The 18,475-nt window shown below is 39.2% G+C and overlaps 1 long non-coding RNA gene and 1 other non-coding gene across 2 annotated transcripts in view; one reads left to right on the plus strand and one right to left on the minus strand.

Annotated features, from left to right (window-relative positions):
- The window catches only part of LOC132350306 (uncharacterized), a 107,443-nt gene that overhangs the window by 51,149 nt on the left and 37,819 nt on the right, over positions 1–18,475 (minus strand). The gene's annotated exons all lie outside the window — the stretch shown is intronic.
- LOC132351340 (U6 spliceosomal RNA) lies at positions 1,520–1,626 on the plus strand. The gene has a single exon (XR_009498279.1). It is a non-coding gene; the product is annotated as a U6 spliceosomal RNA (small nuclear RNA).

Genomic DNA, 18,475 nt, shown 5'->3' on the forward strand with positions numbered 1-18,475 from the left:
ATTAAGTGGGAAAAAACATTGCTGTGAATATCACTGTTTAGGCTAACACTAAAAACTGTAACGTTATAATAATTATTTATTTGGAGAATTAATCTCCTTCAAGGTTATTTATTATTGATGTTTATACCATGATTGCACTTTAGCCTTTTACATACTAAAAAATTGACTTGTTTGTTGTATTGCATGCTCTTTGTCCCATAATGTGTGTGTGCAATGACAACAGTTTGCTTTTAAAGGTGGTATAAGCCAGATTTTTTCCCCATTTTATTTAATGTAACTTACATTTTCAATTTTCATTTAATATGCCTAGAGGGCATGACAGCTCTCTTTGACAGTGGTACCCAGTGATCTTAAGAAAGCACCATAACGTCATATCTACTCTATGTACATTACACAAGAGAAATGATTTTAAGGTTTATTATATTAAAAAAATTTTTTTAAGTTCTAGCTAAATTCTGACTCTTACAGAAGGAGATGCATTATGTATATTGTGCTTCCTTAGAGACATAAATTTGCTTTTGAGACATGGGAGTCACCTCATTCTAAGGGATATCCCATTTACATGCCTTGGCCTGAGTCTTGTGCCATATCCAACTTGGGTCTTATTTTTAAATATTTTCTTTGTCTTAATAGGCAGTCAATCTTAGAATTGCTTTTTTGAAGAAATCACCAAAGTTTCTGGGAAAACGTGTTCAAGTTTAAACTGAAGAATGGATCTAATTTTATTATTTGCTTTGTAAGGAAGAAATCTTTATTTCAAACCTTCTTTCATTCTCTTTTCCCAAACTAGGTTACAGATTCTTAAATGCAAAGTTCAGATTACTTAGACACTGTTTTCCGGTATTCTTCAGGGTCATTCTGTTGTATGGAAGTAGGAATATTCTGTTCCCAGATTTTAAAAAAAAGTTTTTAGATTATGAAATAATAATAAAGCTATATTTATGACTAACATGTTGGTATGTTTTGTCTAGTTGAAGTGTTTCTAGGGAACCAAGTGTGCTAGTCTATCAACAGTGAACAAAATAGTTCTTCATGAATAAGTTGTTCATTGTACATATAAACACTATGATCTTGTACCTATAAATTTTCCTGAGAACTTAGCTTGATCTTTTTTGTTTATCATAATGCCTCTATCTAAAGTTTCTTTTTACATATGTTCACACTCAGAAGTCCTCATTAAAAGCTCATTTGGCACTTTTCTCCCATCTTCCTCCACAACCATGAGTAATTTTCCTACACTGTATTTTTAAACTTATCAACTCTTAGCGAAAACCATGAACAGATTTCACAGTGTATATCCCAGACTATATGTGCTATACATTCTAGTCATTACAAGGCTCAGAAAGTGATCAGGATAGTTAACAGAATTATATCATTGGTAGAATTCCTCAGCCATTGGTCTTTTAAGAACCACGGAATTAGGAAAATTGATGGGATTCCATTTGTTCAGAAGCTGTTAGAGCTGTCAGGGAAATGACCTCAGTCTGTTCTTATGCTTACTCCTGTTAAAGTTAATGGGGTGCTCGCTTCGGCAGCACGTATACTAAAATTGGAACGATACAGAGAAGATTAGCATGGCCTCTGCGCAAGGATGACACGCAAATTCGTGAAGCGTTCCATATTTAAAAAAAAAAAAAAAAAAAGTTAATGGGTTCACCAGGTCATACTGTTCTTGAGAAATAACTGTGGCATTCTTGATTATCTCTGGGCATCAGAAAACATAAATAAATCCCCATATCTCAATTCTGTTCAACCTGGATCCTTGAAAAATGAATTCCAGAGATGGCATGCATGCATGACCTAAACACAATCCCTGGAAACATTTCAAATATTTAAAAGATGGCGGACTTCAGAAATTGGATTCCTTTTGGTGAATTAAGGTGGTGAATTTTTTTCTTTTTTTCTTCTTTTTCTTTTTTTGTCCATGTTTGGCATCAGTAAAATGCACAAATATGAAATTTTCATCTAAGAAAGCGATCTTCAACCTGCCCTATGATACATTTACTCTGGGTTTGCAGCCAATATTCCAAACCAGAAATGAGTTTTTTCCATTCAAGGAACCTCACACATAGGCAGGCCCGGCTCTCCTGTCTGCCCTGTAATAGGGACGTTGGTAAATAAATTTTGTATATATCTGGAATGGTGAATGAAAGCTTTGGTACTCATGTCCTGTGAGAAGAGGAGACACAGCTGCTGTCCTTGAATATCTGAAGTGCTGTCACAGGCAAGAATACTTATTTTTTGTGGCTGCAAAAGACATTACTAAGACAGTGAGTGAAATTTCTAAAGAATCAGATGGTAAGTTATTAAAGGAAAAATGTCTAAGTGCAACACAGAGTAGGTCACCTTGTTGAAAAGTGAGGATCCTTCGAAGAACACCTGTAGCCCTGGGATTCTGTCATATGTATACTGCATTATTGTAAATGTTGGCTGCATAAAACAGCGTTGACGTGACAAATTGATTTTGGAGATTTTTTCCCATTGACTTGGACTTTGTACACGTATCCACAGTTATCCTCATAAAATGCATTTGAGGTAGGTAGGGATGAGGAGGTATCACTTTCTTCTCTTAGAAGATGCAGAAACAGCAGCTGGGGAGATGAGAGAGATACATGTGGGCAGTGTTACCTCAGTCAGAACCAGGTGCTTCCCAGGAAGCATCACACCTCACTGAAATGTAGCTTTAGTGTTTAAAGAGAAGGTACATTTTTTGTTACAACATGGCTCCTGAATGCAAGCCAACCACTTCATCTGGTGTTCAGTTGAGTCAACAGCAATTCTGTCCAACACTGGGGGAGAAATTGGCAATGCTGGACTTACTAAGAGGTGGTGTGGTGTGTCATGTTGCAGTATTGCACCTTCCTCAGGCACTTTCTTCCTCACACATTTTTCAGATAATTTTGATGATACTTAACTTCTGCCATTCTTGTAACAATACTTATGACTTCACCGTATTTAACAATGAAGGTGGGGCTTATGGTGGTTTGAAAGAGTTGTCCAGGGGCCACGAGCTCCTTCATGACAGAGCCAGAGCAAGAATCAGAATATTGTCTCCATGAATCTTGGCCAGTGCTCTTTCACAACATTGTGCCTCTTCCTTGACAAGAGTCCCAGATAATGGTCCTAAATGCATGCATTTGTTGATTATACAGTGGCTCTCAATGTCCTAAAATTCAGCTTAGTATTTATTATCAATTATTGCACCTACTTAATGCAAGCCACTGTGGAGGATATAAATATCACCACTCCGTAATTTCTACACAGCCCCTGCTTTGTAACAGAGCCACCCCAACTTGCCAAAGAATTCCAGAGTTTCAGATCTAAGTCTGTGAGAGTTTAGTGCACACATTTTTGGATACTTCAGATTGGTAGTTTGCTGACTGATGAGAGGGGCACTGCATTTACCTTGGTCAGATATGTCATAGAGAAACAGCTGATTACATGTCTCAATCCCTCCTCTTTGTTCAAGGGGGAGCATCCATTTCCCTTATTCTCAAGAATGTACCACTTTATTTTTATCCCTACTTAAGTCTGCCTGTAATTTGACACCACAGCTGAAATTTCTTATACTAATATAATCCTAAACACAGAGGGCTGGTAGAAGGAACTGGGATTCTTATTAGGTGAGGGACACCCTATCATAAACACAAAGGAACTTACAGGGGGTAAGAGCAAATGAGTGGATGCACAGTTAGTTACTGGGACTCAGAACAAAGTCCTGAGCTTGCCTGCAGGCTCTGGCTCTGGCCTACCTCTCCCACCTCCTCTAGCCCCACACCTCTACTCACCCCTCTCCAGACCAGCTTCCTTCCAGAGCCTCACCAGTACCCTGCTCTCCCCCTGCACCACAGTTATGCTGGGTTATGCCTTCTGCCTGAAATGCCTTTTTCTTTCTTCTCCTCCTGGTTAATTTCTACTCAGTCTTCAGATTTCAAGTCGTCACTTCCCCAAGGCAGCCTCATAACTCTTAGAACACCACATACGTTCAGGGTCAGGTACAGCATATCTCACCATTGCCTTATCATTTAGAAGGGAGCTGTTCATCAAAGTGAATGCCCAGTTTGGCCCAATAGCTTCAGCAAGTCCCGCTTTAAGTTCTCACCAAAGAGATCTTGTCAAAATCACTGGAACTAACTACACATCCAACAATCCACTTATCCATCCATCCAGCCATCCAGCCAGCCAGCCAACCATTCACCAGTATTCACTGGGGGCCCTTTATGAGCCAGTCACTGTAGTAGGTACAAGGGATATAGGCTGCCTCCTAACCAGATATATTTGGGGTAGCTGGTGAAGTTTTCTGAACCATTAAGGCCAATCCCAGTCACTGTTGGCCTTTCTGGAATGGGATCTACATTACCTGGACTGGCCCTAGGACTTTTGCAGTCTTACAGGACTACAGTATCTAAATGGAATCCCTGACTCAGTCATTCTCCGTCCCATGATATGTGGCTGAACCACACTGGCACCATTTTGTCAGCTCCATCTTAGGCCCACAGTCCTACCCCATCCCTTTTTTCTGAGTGACTGAGCTTTAGCCTAACTCACAAGGAATGCACCAAACCAGAGGAGTTTCCTATCAACTTTTACCCTTACCTTCAACTAATATGAAAACTTGAAGGGTGTTTTTTGCTGACGCAGATGGTTAATAGTCATGAGACACCTGCCTCCCCCCGCCCCAGGGGGAAGGAAAAGCCCCCAGTTCCAGTTGGTGTGGATGTGCTTCTCACTTGGTAGTCAGATTCTGTTTTTATCCTTAGCCCCTTTACATCCCCCTGTACCCCTTTGGCAGTGCGGAGTGAAGCTGTGAGTGCCTCTGGATCATCTCTCTGCCTGATCCTTCCTGCCTGAATGTAAGCTACCCACAATAAACTTCATAATTGCACTTTATGGAGTTGCCTGCTTTGTTTTTCAGTCACAGAGTTCCATCTTAGTTCAGATGATATTATTCAATATCTCCGCTTCCCAACATGTGACATTATTTTCTTCACAGCATTGATTACTATCTGAAATTATTCATTTACTTGTTTATTGTCTGTTCCCTACTGCTGCCTCGTGGGAGTGCGTGTCCATCTTATTCACTGAATACTGCCAAAATCCTGACTGATGAAAATTTGTTCAGTGAATCAGTGAATTGGTTCTAGAGAGAAAGTCCTTCTCCTGAGCTCTGATTTGGAGCAAGGCTAATGGATAGCCACTGATGACTGGGAGATTACAGTGAAAAGACCTGGAGGAATCCCTGCAGTATGTACAACAGAACATAGAGAGGAATCTTTGGGGTGCCCCACCTGGTCTGAACATTCTTCTTCCTTAGATGAAGGCAGTTTGCAGCCAATGCTGGTCCTCCCAGGGATAACACAGGCTTCTGCAAAAGGGAAGCTGGGCTAACAGGCAACCCTGCCTCTCCAGATGGTAACAGAAACTCCTCTGAGATGACTATAGCAGTCATTCTAAAACTTTGGTGGGACTAATAATCACTTGGGGAATTTGGTGAAAATACAAAGGTCTAGGATGTATCCAACTTCACCAAGCAATGAAATTGAGCAGGACCCTGTGGAGGCCCCTCTGTGTCCCCCAATTCTTGTTTGTAGAAAAAGGCTTTCGTTTCCTAGGCCTTCCCTGAGTTCCAAAGAGCCAGACACAAGCAGTTACTAATTAGGGAAGTGAGGGAATGCAGAAACAAAGGAAAAGCAATTAAGCAAGAAAAGTAATGATAATAGTTCAATGATAAAACAGAATCCTAGTTCCTCCTCAAGGAATATACATAACAATCTAACACATATCTTTGAGTTGTTCTGCAGAAACTAAGACCCGCCCGGTAGAGGAGGGTGACTGCAAGCACACAGACCCCAGACTGGTTGGAACCAGAAGGTTGATGATTAAGACTCCTAAAACACCATCCTGTTACCTCACTACCAACCAATCAGAAGACAGTCATGCACCCTGCAGCCCTCACCCCAAATGTTGCCTTTAAAAACCCTTCCCTGAAAGCCATCAGGGAGTTTGGGTCTTTTGAACATGAGCTGCCTGTTCTCCTTGCTTGGTGCCTGCAATAAATACTGTACTTTACCACAACCCAGTGTCAGTAAATTGGCTTTGCTGCATGGTGGGTGAGCGGACCCAAGTTTGGTTCAGTAACAGCATCTGTGTTCTCTATTAGCTCTCTAGCTAATTCCGATACAAACCAAAGTTTGAAAGCTACTGCTCTGTATGGCTGCATATCCCAAAATTTATTCCATGGAACACTAGTTCTCAGAGTGTTAATGGTTAATTAAATAAATTATCAGATTAAATGTTTCCCTACTGCAGATGGTTCAGAATCATTAAAATGCAAATGTGCATCGTGAATCTCTCAGAGGGGGAAAAGTGTACTATGCTTCCTAAACTTATTTGGCCATGGAACTATTTCTTCTCGGGAACATGTATTAACATCTTCTGCAACTACTGTAGTTAGTATTCAGAATATACTTTGGTAAACATTTCAAAATTGCAATCACTGACTGCGGGCCTCCCCACTGCCGCCCCCAGCCGCCTTCTTGGGAGAACTTCAGATCTATCTTAAGGCAGTGCACATTTAACAGCCAGAGTGGCCAATTTTAGGTGATTTGGGGGTCACCTAAAACCTTGCTTTTCAAAGTAGTCTGTGAAGCAATTTCCTGCATCACTTGGGAGTTTGTTAGAAATGCAGAATCCCAGATCCGCCCCCCCCCCACCAGAGCTACTGAGATGGAATCTGCATTTTAATAGGATCTCTGGGGGATTCATTCGCACCAATATAGAGAAGTGGTTCTTAATGGGGGCAAGGGTGGGGAGGAGGGAGACAGAAATACATGGGGAGCCATTCAATATGCAATTACTAGCCCTTTCCTCATCATCCCCTATCAGAATTTCTGATTCACTCTTGGAAAAGGAGAGAAGGGGAAAAAGTCCCCCTTGGTAATACTGATATACTCTCTGGATCTTCCTTTCTTTGGCTCAATTTTTCCAAGCCTGGGCTCCTGACTGAGAGAGTCGGGGACAGCAGTCCTCACAGATTCAGGAAACCCAGCAAGAAGCAAACCCTTCCTGAAATTTAAAGTGTTTATCAAACAATAAATTATATAAATGAACTTATTTGGATATAATAGAGAGAGAAAAAACTTGGTTGTGACTCAAATTAATTAGTGTAAAAATTGCGTGGGATTTCATTACTGTTCTTAGGCTTCTTAGCACAAGTGAACTAAAAGTAAAACTCAAAGTTAGTCTGTCTCTTTATTCTTGAGAGCTTTCACCTCTATCTCTGAAATACTTTGTCAAGTGTACCACCCTGTGGATCATCCAAGTAATCCAGCTTCTTTTTTTCTGTTACTATGGCCTTTCTCCAGTTTCTGGCCTTTTGCTGTAAACCTAGATTCTCTCCTTTGCCTTGCCTTTTGATTTTCAGCCAGTATTATCATGATGTGCCTCGGTGTGGTTTTCTTTGTATTTATTTTGCTGATGGTTGCTTCTTGAATCTGTGGCAGAGTTTCATAAATTTGTGTGTTGCTATCATTCTTCATTTGGAAAATTCTTGGCCATTATATCTTCAAATATTCCTTTTGCGTCATCCTCTCTTGTCCCTCTGGGGCTCATGTGTATTACACATTTTCATTGTGTCCTACATATCTTTTGTGCTTTATCTTATGTTTTCCATTCCTATTTTCTTTGTGCTTCAATTTAGGCGTATTCTATTGATCATTTTTGCTGTTCATTAATCCTGTCTTCTGTTTCTTTTTTTTTTTCCATATTTATGTATTTGACTGTGTTGGGTCTTAGTTGTGGCATGTGGGATCTTTTAGTTGTGGCATGTGAACTCTCAGTTACGGTATGGGGGATCTAGTTCCCTGACCAGGGATCGAACATGGGCCCCCTGCATTGGGAGCACAGAGTCTTCGCCACTGGACCACCAGGGAAGTCCCCTGTCTTCTGTTCCTAAGCTCTATTAAACCCATAATATCATATATTATATTTTTAAATTCTAAAATCTCCATTTGATTCTATTTAGATTATAATTCTCTGAAAAATTCTCCATTTTAAAATTGATTTTCTCTATTTTCTTGAACATATTAGACATAGACATTTTAAAGTTCTATTTTCTTGAATATATTAATCATAGTTAAAGTCCTTATCTGCTAACTCCAATGTCTATGTCACCTGTGGTTCTATTCCTATTGAATGTTTTATCTTGTGGTTTTTAGTAATATGGTTCTGAATCACAGTATGTCTAAAATTTTTTTTATTGAATGCTGCTCATTGTGTGTAAAAATTATATAGTTCCAAATGACTTTTTCTTTCTTCACGGTGGGTTTATCCTTTCCTCTGCTAGGCAGATGAAATTGAAATTGATCATCTTAAACCAATCAGGGAATGAACTGTGTTGAGGCTGACTTTTAGTTTTGGTAAGGTTCAGTCTGCCTCTGACTTGTTTGTGTTACTAACGTGTTGTCCTTCAGGATTTTCTCAACTATCAATAAATGTCTGGTGTGTTCACTGGTCTCCCTTCTCCTGGCAGGTCTAATTTTTGTCTCTTTAGCATTATGAAACAGCGGAAAATTTCTTTCCGATTTTCAGAAGTTTTTGACATAGCTTGCAAGTCCTGAAGTCTACTCTTTGTTTCCCCAGTACCATAAGTCTATGAAAAAAATGTTAGTGTTTCAGAAGTTTTCTGCTTAGCTTTTTAATCACCTGCCCTCACAACTTCAGAAATTTGCAAATGTCAGGTGTATTGAGGGTTTTGTGTTTGAGGTCCCTTAAGCCTTTAATTATATCTCTATAGCCCCACAAGACCATTCAAATCTCTGCTGGTTTTTCTTCCTCACAGCAGTCTGGAAAAATCTCAGATTGACAATCTCTTATAATTTGCATATGCCCCAAGGGAAAAAGTGACTGCAGATGCCAGAGAGCTGAAGTTCTCTCCTCTTGAGAAATTTAGCCATTTAAAAAAAAATTAAATTTATTTATTTTATTTTTGGCTGTGTTGGGTCTTCATTGCTGTGCGCTGGCTTTCTCTAGTTGTGGCAAGTGGGGGCTACTCTTCGTTGTGGTGTGCGGGCTTCTCATTGCGGTGGCTTCTCTTGTTGTGGAGCACGGGCTCTAGGCACGCAGGCTTCAGTAGTTGTGATGCGGGCTCAGTAGTTGTGGCTCACAGGCTCTAGAGAGCAGGCTCAGTAGCTGTGGCGCACGGGCTTAGTTGCTCTGTGGCATGTAGGATCTTCCTGGACCAGGGCTCAAACCCGTGTCCCCTGCATTGGCAGGCGGATTCTTAACCACTGTGCCACCAGGGAATCCCGAGAAATTTAGCCATTCTTGTACTCTTTGATTCAGCAGTTGTCTGATGTCTTTAAACAAGTGACCTTATCTTATCCAGTGTTTCTAGTTGTTCTTGAAGGAAGCATTGGTCAACCTCAAATTATACCATTCTACCCAGAACTGAATATTCTTTTTTTTTAAATTAATTAATTAATTAATTAATTTTTGGCTGTGTTGGGTCTTCGTTGCTGCGCAAGGGTTTTCTCTAGTTGCAGCAAGCAGGGGCTACTCTTCGTTGCGGTGTGCGGGCTTCTCATTGCGGTGGCTTCTCTTGTTATGGAGCACGGGCTCTAGAGCGCAGGCTCAGTAGTTGTGGCTTGCGGGCTCTAGAGTGCAGGCTCAGTAGTTGTGGTGCATGGGCTTAGATGCTCCGTGGCATGTGGGATCTTCCCGGACCAGGGATTGAACCCGTGTCCCCTACATTGTCAGGCAGATTCTTAACCGCTGCGTCACCAGGGAAGTCCCTCAGAACTGAATATTCTTATCTTGCCTTTTGGATTGACACTTTGATCACATAATTTCTCTGGCTTTTCATTTTGGTTTCACTCTGGATGCTATTTCTTGGATCACCCTCAGCTCTGAGCCATGTTTATCTCTCAATCCCTCCCCCAGCAGAGGTTCCCAACACAGATCGAGTGTTTTAGGCTACCACCTGATCAGATGGAAGACTACCAGGAAAAAACTATTATGAAATTAAAACAGTATAAGCTGAACACAGAGTGAGCCAAATGTAAGAAATCACTTTTGGTGGAAGAATGATTTTTGTATCCATAAGTAATGTTCACCTAACAAAAGAAAAGGAAGTTATTTCCTCTAGATATTCATTATTTAAAGAATGCTTTTCATCTGAAATATTAGCATGTTTTCCTAATACTGAATCCAAAAAGCACACGTCTGATATCTTGAAAGTAGAGCCTATTACTTCCAATCCCTTGATGACAGAAAATAGGAAAAATAATGTATTAAAGATTTTTGAGAGGCCTCGGATCCTGAAATATTAGATGGCAACTTACAGCTCAAAATAAACTTTTCCTATTCACACTGAAATCTTATAAGAGAGAGAAGGGGAGAGAGAGAAAAGGAAGTTGAACAGACATGTGCAGTAATCACACAGCATGAGGTTATTACTGGTCTGATGTACCTCTTCAAACCAGTTATATGAACCCTTGAAGGCAAGGTCCCTCTGTAGCTCAGTAATCCAGAGAATTTCAGATGATTTGAGATATAATAGACCTATTTTATTAGCAGAAGAGTTATTAGAAATAATACTAAAATGTGTATTTCTTTTTTTTTTTTTTTTTTCTGGCTGAGTTGGGTCTTCATTGCTGCACGTAGGCTTTCTCTAGTTGCGGCCAGAGGGGGCTACTCTTCGTTGCGGTGCACGGGCTTCTCATTGCGGTGGCTTCTCTTGTTGCGGAGCACAGGCTCTAGGTGCGCGGGCTTCAGTAGTTGTGGCTCAGTGGGCTCTAGAGTGCAGGCTCAGTAGTTGTGGCACACAGGCTTAGTTGCTCCATGGCATGAGGGATCTTCCTGGACCAGGGCTTGAACCCGTGTCCCCTGCATTGGCAGGCGGATTTTTAACCACTGCACCACCAGGGAAGCCCTAAAATATGTATTTCTACTCAAGAGAATCAACCTCAATAAATGTACTTACTTTGTTTACCAAATGACCACTTAAACTGTTCCTCAAAATTTCCAACATTGGTCATCAACTCCTTGAATCCACTTGAGGTAAACATACTATTCTTTCTCCTCATTTTGCGTCATTATAATGTTTATTCATACATCAGCCTAATGCTGATTATTACTGTGCATCCTGTCTGAAGAGCTTGGAGTAGATTGTTTTAGTACTTCGTGCCACAGCAGTCATTTAAAAATTACTAGTCGGGTTTGAGCCCTGGTCTGGGAAGATCCCACATGCCACGGAGCAACTAGGCCCGTGAGCCACAACTACTGAGCCTGCGCGTCTGGAGCCTGTGCTCCACAACAAGAGAGGCCGCGATAGTGAGAGGCCCACGCACCGCAATGAAGAGTGGCCCCCACTTGCCACAACTAGAGAAAGCCCTTGCACAGAAATGGAGACCCAACACAGCCAAAATAAATAAATAAATAAATAAACAAATGTCTGCTGAAGGAACACACACACATACACACACACAAAAATTACTAGTAATAATTCCAGTGGATAAAACATTCAGTAGTCTTTCATAAATAGAAACTGCTCTAAACATGAACAAAATGTCCATCTCATTTCTTTGCTAATGCCATGTTTCATTCAACTAAAGATATTTCCTGTAGCCTTTACCTCTAAAGGGCTGGCATAGAAAGTGAGAGAAAATTAAAATCAGCTCATCTCAATCAAAACCTTGGGACATTTGCTAATATTCTTCAGAGTTATTGCAGGGGAGGAAAAATAATTTTCCCTCTACCCTTCCAGGTTCTTGGCTGAGACTCCCCTGTAATAAAGGACAGATTAACAAGAGAAAAACAATTTTAAATACATATACAGCTACGTATATACATGAGAGCCCTACAAAGATATGAGACTCAAAGAAGTGACCAAAGCACACAAAGAAACAATAAATTTGTGGAGAACTGACAAGACAATGGGGTTTTGGCTAGGGGTAGTAAAATGATGAAGAAGTAACAAGGTTTGTTTAATACAGACTTGTTGGCCGTAATTTCCCTGACTCTGGTGACAATGATGCCTTTTACCCTTCTGGTACAGGGAGTGTAACTTTCACGTGGAAGATTTATCTTTAAGGGGGACAAAAGGGTAGGAGAATCCTTTTCGCACCAGCTGTTTCTCAAGTACTTTTATTCAAAATAATCAATATGGGGCTTCCCTGGCGGTGCAGTGGTTGAGAGTCTGCCTGCCAATGCAGGGGACATGGGTTCGAGCCCTGGTCTGGGAAGATCCCACATGCCACGGAGCGGCTAGGCCCGTGAGCCACAATTACTGAGCCTGTGCGTCTGGAGCCTGTGCCCTGCAACAAGAGAGGCCACGATAGTGAGAGGCCCGCGCACCACGATGAAGAGTGGCCCCCGCTTGCCACAACTAGAGAAAGCCCTCTCATAGAAACGAAGACCCAACACAGCCAATAAATAAATAAATAAATAAATAAACCTAAAAAAAAACCCCAAAGCCTGGCTTTAAAAAAAAAAAACAAACAAAAAAACAATATGTCAAAGTGGCATATAGATTGGGGTGACATATTCTGAACCCCTACACTATTTACCTAACTTAAGCTAGATGTGCTTCATCATCCACAACTCAGACACTGTTGTGGCATTTTTGCCTTAAAGATGGACAGGACTTTAGAGATCTTTAGTCTCCTTCCTATTTTATACTTGGGGATACTGAGATATGGACTGATATCATGACTTTCTGAGAATCACCTAGAGAGTAGCAGAGAAAGAAGGACAATCTGAGTCTCTTAATTTTCTTAAACTTGAAGCTCCTTGAGAGCAAGTAACAAATTTACTTTTCTTCAGAAACGTACTTTTCTCTTACACTGCATCTATATATAACAAAATACCTAAATCAGATTCAGGATTTATACTGTGTGTTGTATGTTACCTTTGTGCAAACAGAAAAAGGAAATAATGGGAAATATATATTTGTAAAAGGAAACAATGGAAAGATAAACTAAAAACTAAAAAATTAGTTCCTTTTCTTAGGGGAGGGAGAGAACAGGAAGGAGGGGAGAGGGATACAATGAAGACTTCTCTGAATTACTTTGTTTTATGATTTTGATTTTAGAATCATGTAAATGTTTTGCATAATAAAAAACCAATTTAAACGTGTAAAAATTGAAAATAATGACAAAAATTCACAAATAACTAAAGGAATGAAAAGTAGAAACCAACATAATTACAGTTAGGAATGATTTTTAGTGGTCTACCTTCCAGTGGTGATATTCAAACATAACGATGAAAGACTCAACACTGATGAATATTTCTAATGAAAGGAAAGCCAGCAGCAAATGTATGTATTCTGCTTTGATGCAGTCTATTTATTCTCAAAAATTGTGTAATATATGTTTCATGGCCAATCTCAGACTGTGTCATTCTTAAAGATGGTATGTACTAGTTCTGATTTGGGCTGTATAGGCAGATTAAATTCAGATCCACTATCTACCACTCATGTCACCTTGGGCAAATTAGTTAATTTCTCTATGCCTTCATTTGCATATATATAAAGTGCAAATAGTGATGGTTCCTACCTTAAGGACTTGCTGTGAAGATTAATGTAGATAATCCACGTAAAGAGTTTAGCACAATCTCAGGTATATAGTGAGAGCTCAATAAATTTTAGCAATTATTTAAAGAAACACTGCTTCAACAAGTAAAAATAACTAAAAAATAAAAATAAATAGATCGATTTTATATTAAAAATGTTAACTACATTATACATACAAAAGAGTATATATAATATATGGGCATAATTTTTTTAAATAATAAAATGAACACTCAGGTACTCCTACCCAGCTCAAGATACAGAACATTTATAAGTAATTTTCAAGTCCTTGCAAATAATACTTTCTTTAATTTTGTTTTAGAAATTTAAAAAAAAATGAGGTTTTACTGTATCTTTTGTGATTAATCTTTTCTCAACATTTCTTTATTTAGGATTCATACTAGCTGCACTTCACTCAGTTTCATGGTTGTAAGGTGCTCTATTATATGAATGCACCACAACTATTTTAAGAATCCACTCTACTATTGATGAGCATTTGGACTGATTTCAGTTTTTTGCTATTACTAGTGTCAAATGACAAAAATAATACAATTTAGTAATGAGTGTGATGACAACTTCCAGAGACAAAGTATATGTGGTTACTGTAATCAGAATGGTTTTACCCACAGACACCTTTGGTAGCACCTTATTGATGTCCCTTGGGCTGAAATAGATGGGCAGCCGTTTTGTTTGGTAACAGAGATCTAAGTCATTGACAACCATGTTCTCATCCCAATTTGCAACCTGAGCCAGGGCCCTGTGAATGGAGGGGAATCTAGTCAACCTGATGAAGGATCCTGCAACACTGGCACAATTATGTACTGTAAATCTGTTATTAGCCTTTCCCACAGGAATCTGTGGCTGTTTACGAGTTAATCCACAGTAGGCAAAGTAAAATACCCAGATTCTTCAGGACTTACTTCTCTGAATAAGTCTCTTTTACTTCTCAGAGCTCTGAGCTGATACACAACCCCAAGGACCCAAAAGGCCCTTGAGTTTTATCAGTAAAAGTAGGGGCTTTGGAGTTGAGGTGAAAAACGGAATTTTAACCTAAATCCACATTGCAGTTGGCCTAGGAGGTCTGCAAAGCCATACTGTGCTAATCTTTGAAAGTATGATTGAAATAGATTTAATTAGCTACTGGAAACATCCCCACATTGGCATCCTCACCTTTGGAGTAAAGCTTTTGTGATAGGAGAGGCCCAGTAGAAGTCCGTAGATTTGCTTCCCCCAAATAGTATACAATAATTAATACTACATCCCTGAGGTAATTGCAAAGATCACTGTCACTATCAAATCTCAAAAGCTGCAGGGCCATTGATTCATTTCACATCAACATTAACTCATCTGTTTGGTCCATGCAGAATACAGATGAATCTGGAATAATGACAGTGGATTATTGTAATTACTACTGCAGATGTTACAGGTGTGGACTCCTTGCTGGAACAATAGCTGGTATTAGCTATTGATCTGGATAATGATTTTCCCCCTCTATTCTGAATAGCAAAAGAACACCAGAAGCAGTCTGCTTTCATCTATCAGGGGTAGCACTATACTTTCATCATCTTCATTTGGAGCTATGTCAACATTCTGGGTTTTGGCAATAAACTAGTCCACAGAAACCAAAGGTGTCTCACCATTCTATAGTACAGTGTGTTAGTCCATTACATGGATGACTTATGCTGATTGGACCAGGTAAGTAGGAAGTAACAGGTACTTTATGTGCCTTGGTAAAATACTTGCAAGCTGGAGGTGGGAGAAACACCCCATGAAAATTCAAGGCATGCCATCTTGGTGAAACTTCTAGTTGAGTGGCTTGGAAAATGTGGTATCTCCTAAAAAAAGGAAGACAAATTGCTATACCTTATACTCTTATCACTAGGAAGGCTTGATGGGTTTCTTTGGATTTTAAAGGCAACATACACCACATTTGAATGTGCTGTTCTGACACAGTATAGGTGATGACCTGTAAGTTTGCCCGTTTTGAATGCGCCTAGAGTAAAAGAAGCTCTGCAGCTGGTCTAGACTGCTGTGCAAGCTGTTCTGCTCTTTGAGCGTTATGACCCAGCAGAGCCAGCAGCTGGAGATGCTGTAGGGAGCTCTGAGATATGCTCTAGGAGAATCAGAGTGCATATCCTTAGGATTTGAGAGCCAAGCCATGCCCTCTTCTGAATACAATCATTCTGCGTTTATGAAATAATTCTTAGCTTTCTACTGGGACCTAGAAGAGGCTGAATGCTGAAACAAATCACCACATGAACATGCAACCTAAGTAGTCCATCATGACTTAGGTATTACCTCATCCATCAAACCATAAAACCGGATGTTCGTAGAGCACTCCATGATCACAGGGAAGAGAAAGAGCTATCTCTGAGACTCATGGTCAGCAGATGTTGAAGACTAAACTAAGTTGTGTGAGCAGCGGGCTCAAGCTCCCAGGGCACCTGTTCCTGTCGTTGCCATCTCTGGCTCAACTCGTACCTCTGGTCTTTTAAAGAGTTCCCTATGACTAACTGACTGAAGAAGGAGTTCCCTATGACTAGTTATCTGGGCCTTGCTCATGGATGGTCTCACACAACATGTTAGCTAGCAAGAGACTTATTACAATGTTAAATGAATTTGTGAGAACTAACATATATAGTAGATGTTCCATAAATGTTAGTCTAGCTCAGCAATTTCCAAACTATATTCTGTAGGATGTCACTAAATAAGATACTCAGAAAGAATTTCTGGTCTAATAATTTTGAAGATTTTTGAATAGAAACTTAAAAAAAAAAACTGCAGGAATTCTCAAGGAGATCAGATACCAAGATACATTTTGAATTTCAGCATTTCCTAAACTTATTTGACCTTAAGAACCCTTCTTTGCAGAGCATTTCACAGGAATAGTGCTTTACAAAATCTACCATGGGAACTGTGATTTTTAATAATTTAGACTTTGACAGGATGTTAGTTTTGCTAGCCAGGAATGAAAGCGTTAAATTTTTATACTAACTGACTAGAATGTAAGATATGCTCTTCCTGGTTATTCTAAAGGACTAGACTTCATAGTTCAGAAAGAAATTTTAATAGAAAACCCTTGCCATGAGGGTAATGTAGGTGACATTACCTAAAAGGAGTAGGTAAATCAAGTTTAGTGATGATTTTTCCATTTTGTAATAGGGATTAGGGTTATAAGGAGATCACAGCTCTGTGAATCCAATTAGGATATAATGAAATGCACTCTTTGAGCTTCCAAACCAATTGATTTAGAAAGAGAAAAAATATGATAATAAGCATGATATTTGCACTATGATTACACATTAGGTCATTCCGATTATTAAAATCATTCTTACTTTCAAAACTGAATGTACCTAATTTTGCATTGAAGTTCAGGGAGTCGGCAGTATATTACACTTTCTTTTGAGACACTGGTGGAAGGAATTGTAAACAAGATAAGGACATGTTAGGATAAAAAAAAAAGAGATCTATTTACAAATGACTTTTTGTTATTAATGAGCTTTCATAATAGACCATATCAACATTATTATGTGTAGAAAGAACAACAAAAAAAAATGATTGATCAAGCCAAATTTCTGAGAACTCTATTAATTTGAGAAGCCCAGGAGTGAGTCTGCCTATCCAAGTTTAATTTTGATCCCATCCTTACTATCAAATTCAACATTTAATGTTCTGTTTGTAAGGGATATGAGATGAAGAGGTAGTAAAGTATAAGGGGGTAGGGTTTGTTTGTTTGTTTTGCAAGCACCATATCTAGCTCTATTGCACCTATTACATAATATTGTAGACCAGCTCCTCTCAACCTGGATTTTGGGAGAGAATTAAACTGTAATGCCCTCAGGAATCCATTGTGCACAATGAATTAACTTCCCTCCTATGCATCAAGAGCATCAAGCACACAGCTAGCTATGTCCCATCCTTGGAATCACTGAGGAAATTGTCATTCAAATAATACTCTTTAGGGCTAATTCTCTAGTGGAACCTAGTTTGATAGGGGCTACTCTGGACTACTGATTCTAAAATACCAATCAATGAAAGCTTAAAAAATTCCTACATATTCTGACTCAGTTGATCAGGAATAGATTCAATAGCATGTTATAAATATTCCTGTAGGTATTTCTGATGTAACCAAGTCTAGCAACCACTGCTGCAGATATAATCTTGGTTACCAAGATGCTTTATGAAACAAGGGTTCTGTGGCCCAAAGTGCTCCTGTTCATAGTTAAAAAATAATTATCCCAAGCTTATAAAACTTATTTTAACATGGGAAACTTTTTTGCTGGACACCTGTAGTCATCTTGCGGGACTACAGTGCCACAGAAGCACTTTGGGAAGTGAGATGCTAGAGAATGGCTGGTGGCATCTGTGAAGGTTGACTTTAGTAGAATCTTTTCCAACTAATTTCAACCCAAACTTCTTGCTATATTACATTTAGAAATCCATCCTTTTGGGTCTTGGAAGTTTCTCAATTTCAAGAGTCCTTTGCTTTTTAAACGTACCCTACCTCACTTATTACAAAATAAATTTCAGATGGATCAAAGTTCTAAATGTGTTTTTTAATCCTTAAAATTAAATGAAGAAAAAAAAGAGTAAATAAAAAAATTTTTGGCATGGAGATGGCCTTCCTACATAAGACAAAAACCCTATAAGCAATAAAGAAAGGGTTGATAAATTTATTACATAAAATTTAATACTTCTGTGCAGCAATTGTGTCTAAATATGACACACACTCATACATGTATATATGGCTATATACTCACCATATAAAAGAGGAAAATATTTGTAATATATATGCTAGGCAAGGGATAATTTCTTTAACAGGCAAAAAACTCTTAGAATTCAGTAAGAAAACGACAGGCAACCTAAGAGAAACTATACATATGAACAGACAGTTCAGAGTACTAACTA

This window comes from Balaenoptera ricei, chromosome 16, assembly GCF_028023285.1.
Source record: "Balaenoptera ricei isolate mBalRic1 chromosome 16, mBalRic1.hap2, whole genome shotgun sequence".
Classification (NCBI taxonomy): Eukaryota; Metazoa; Chordata; class Mammalia; order Artiodactyla; family Balaenopteridae; genus Balaenoptera; species Balaenoptera ricei.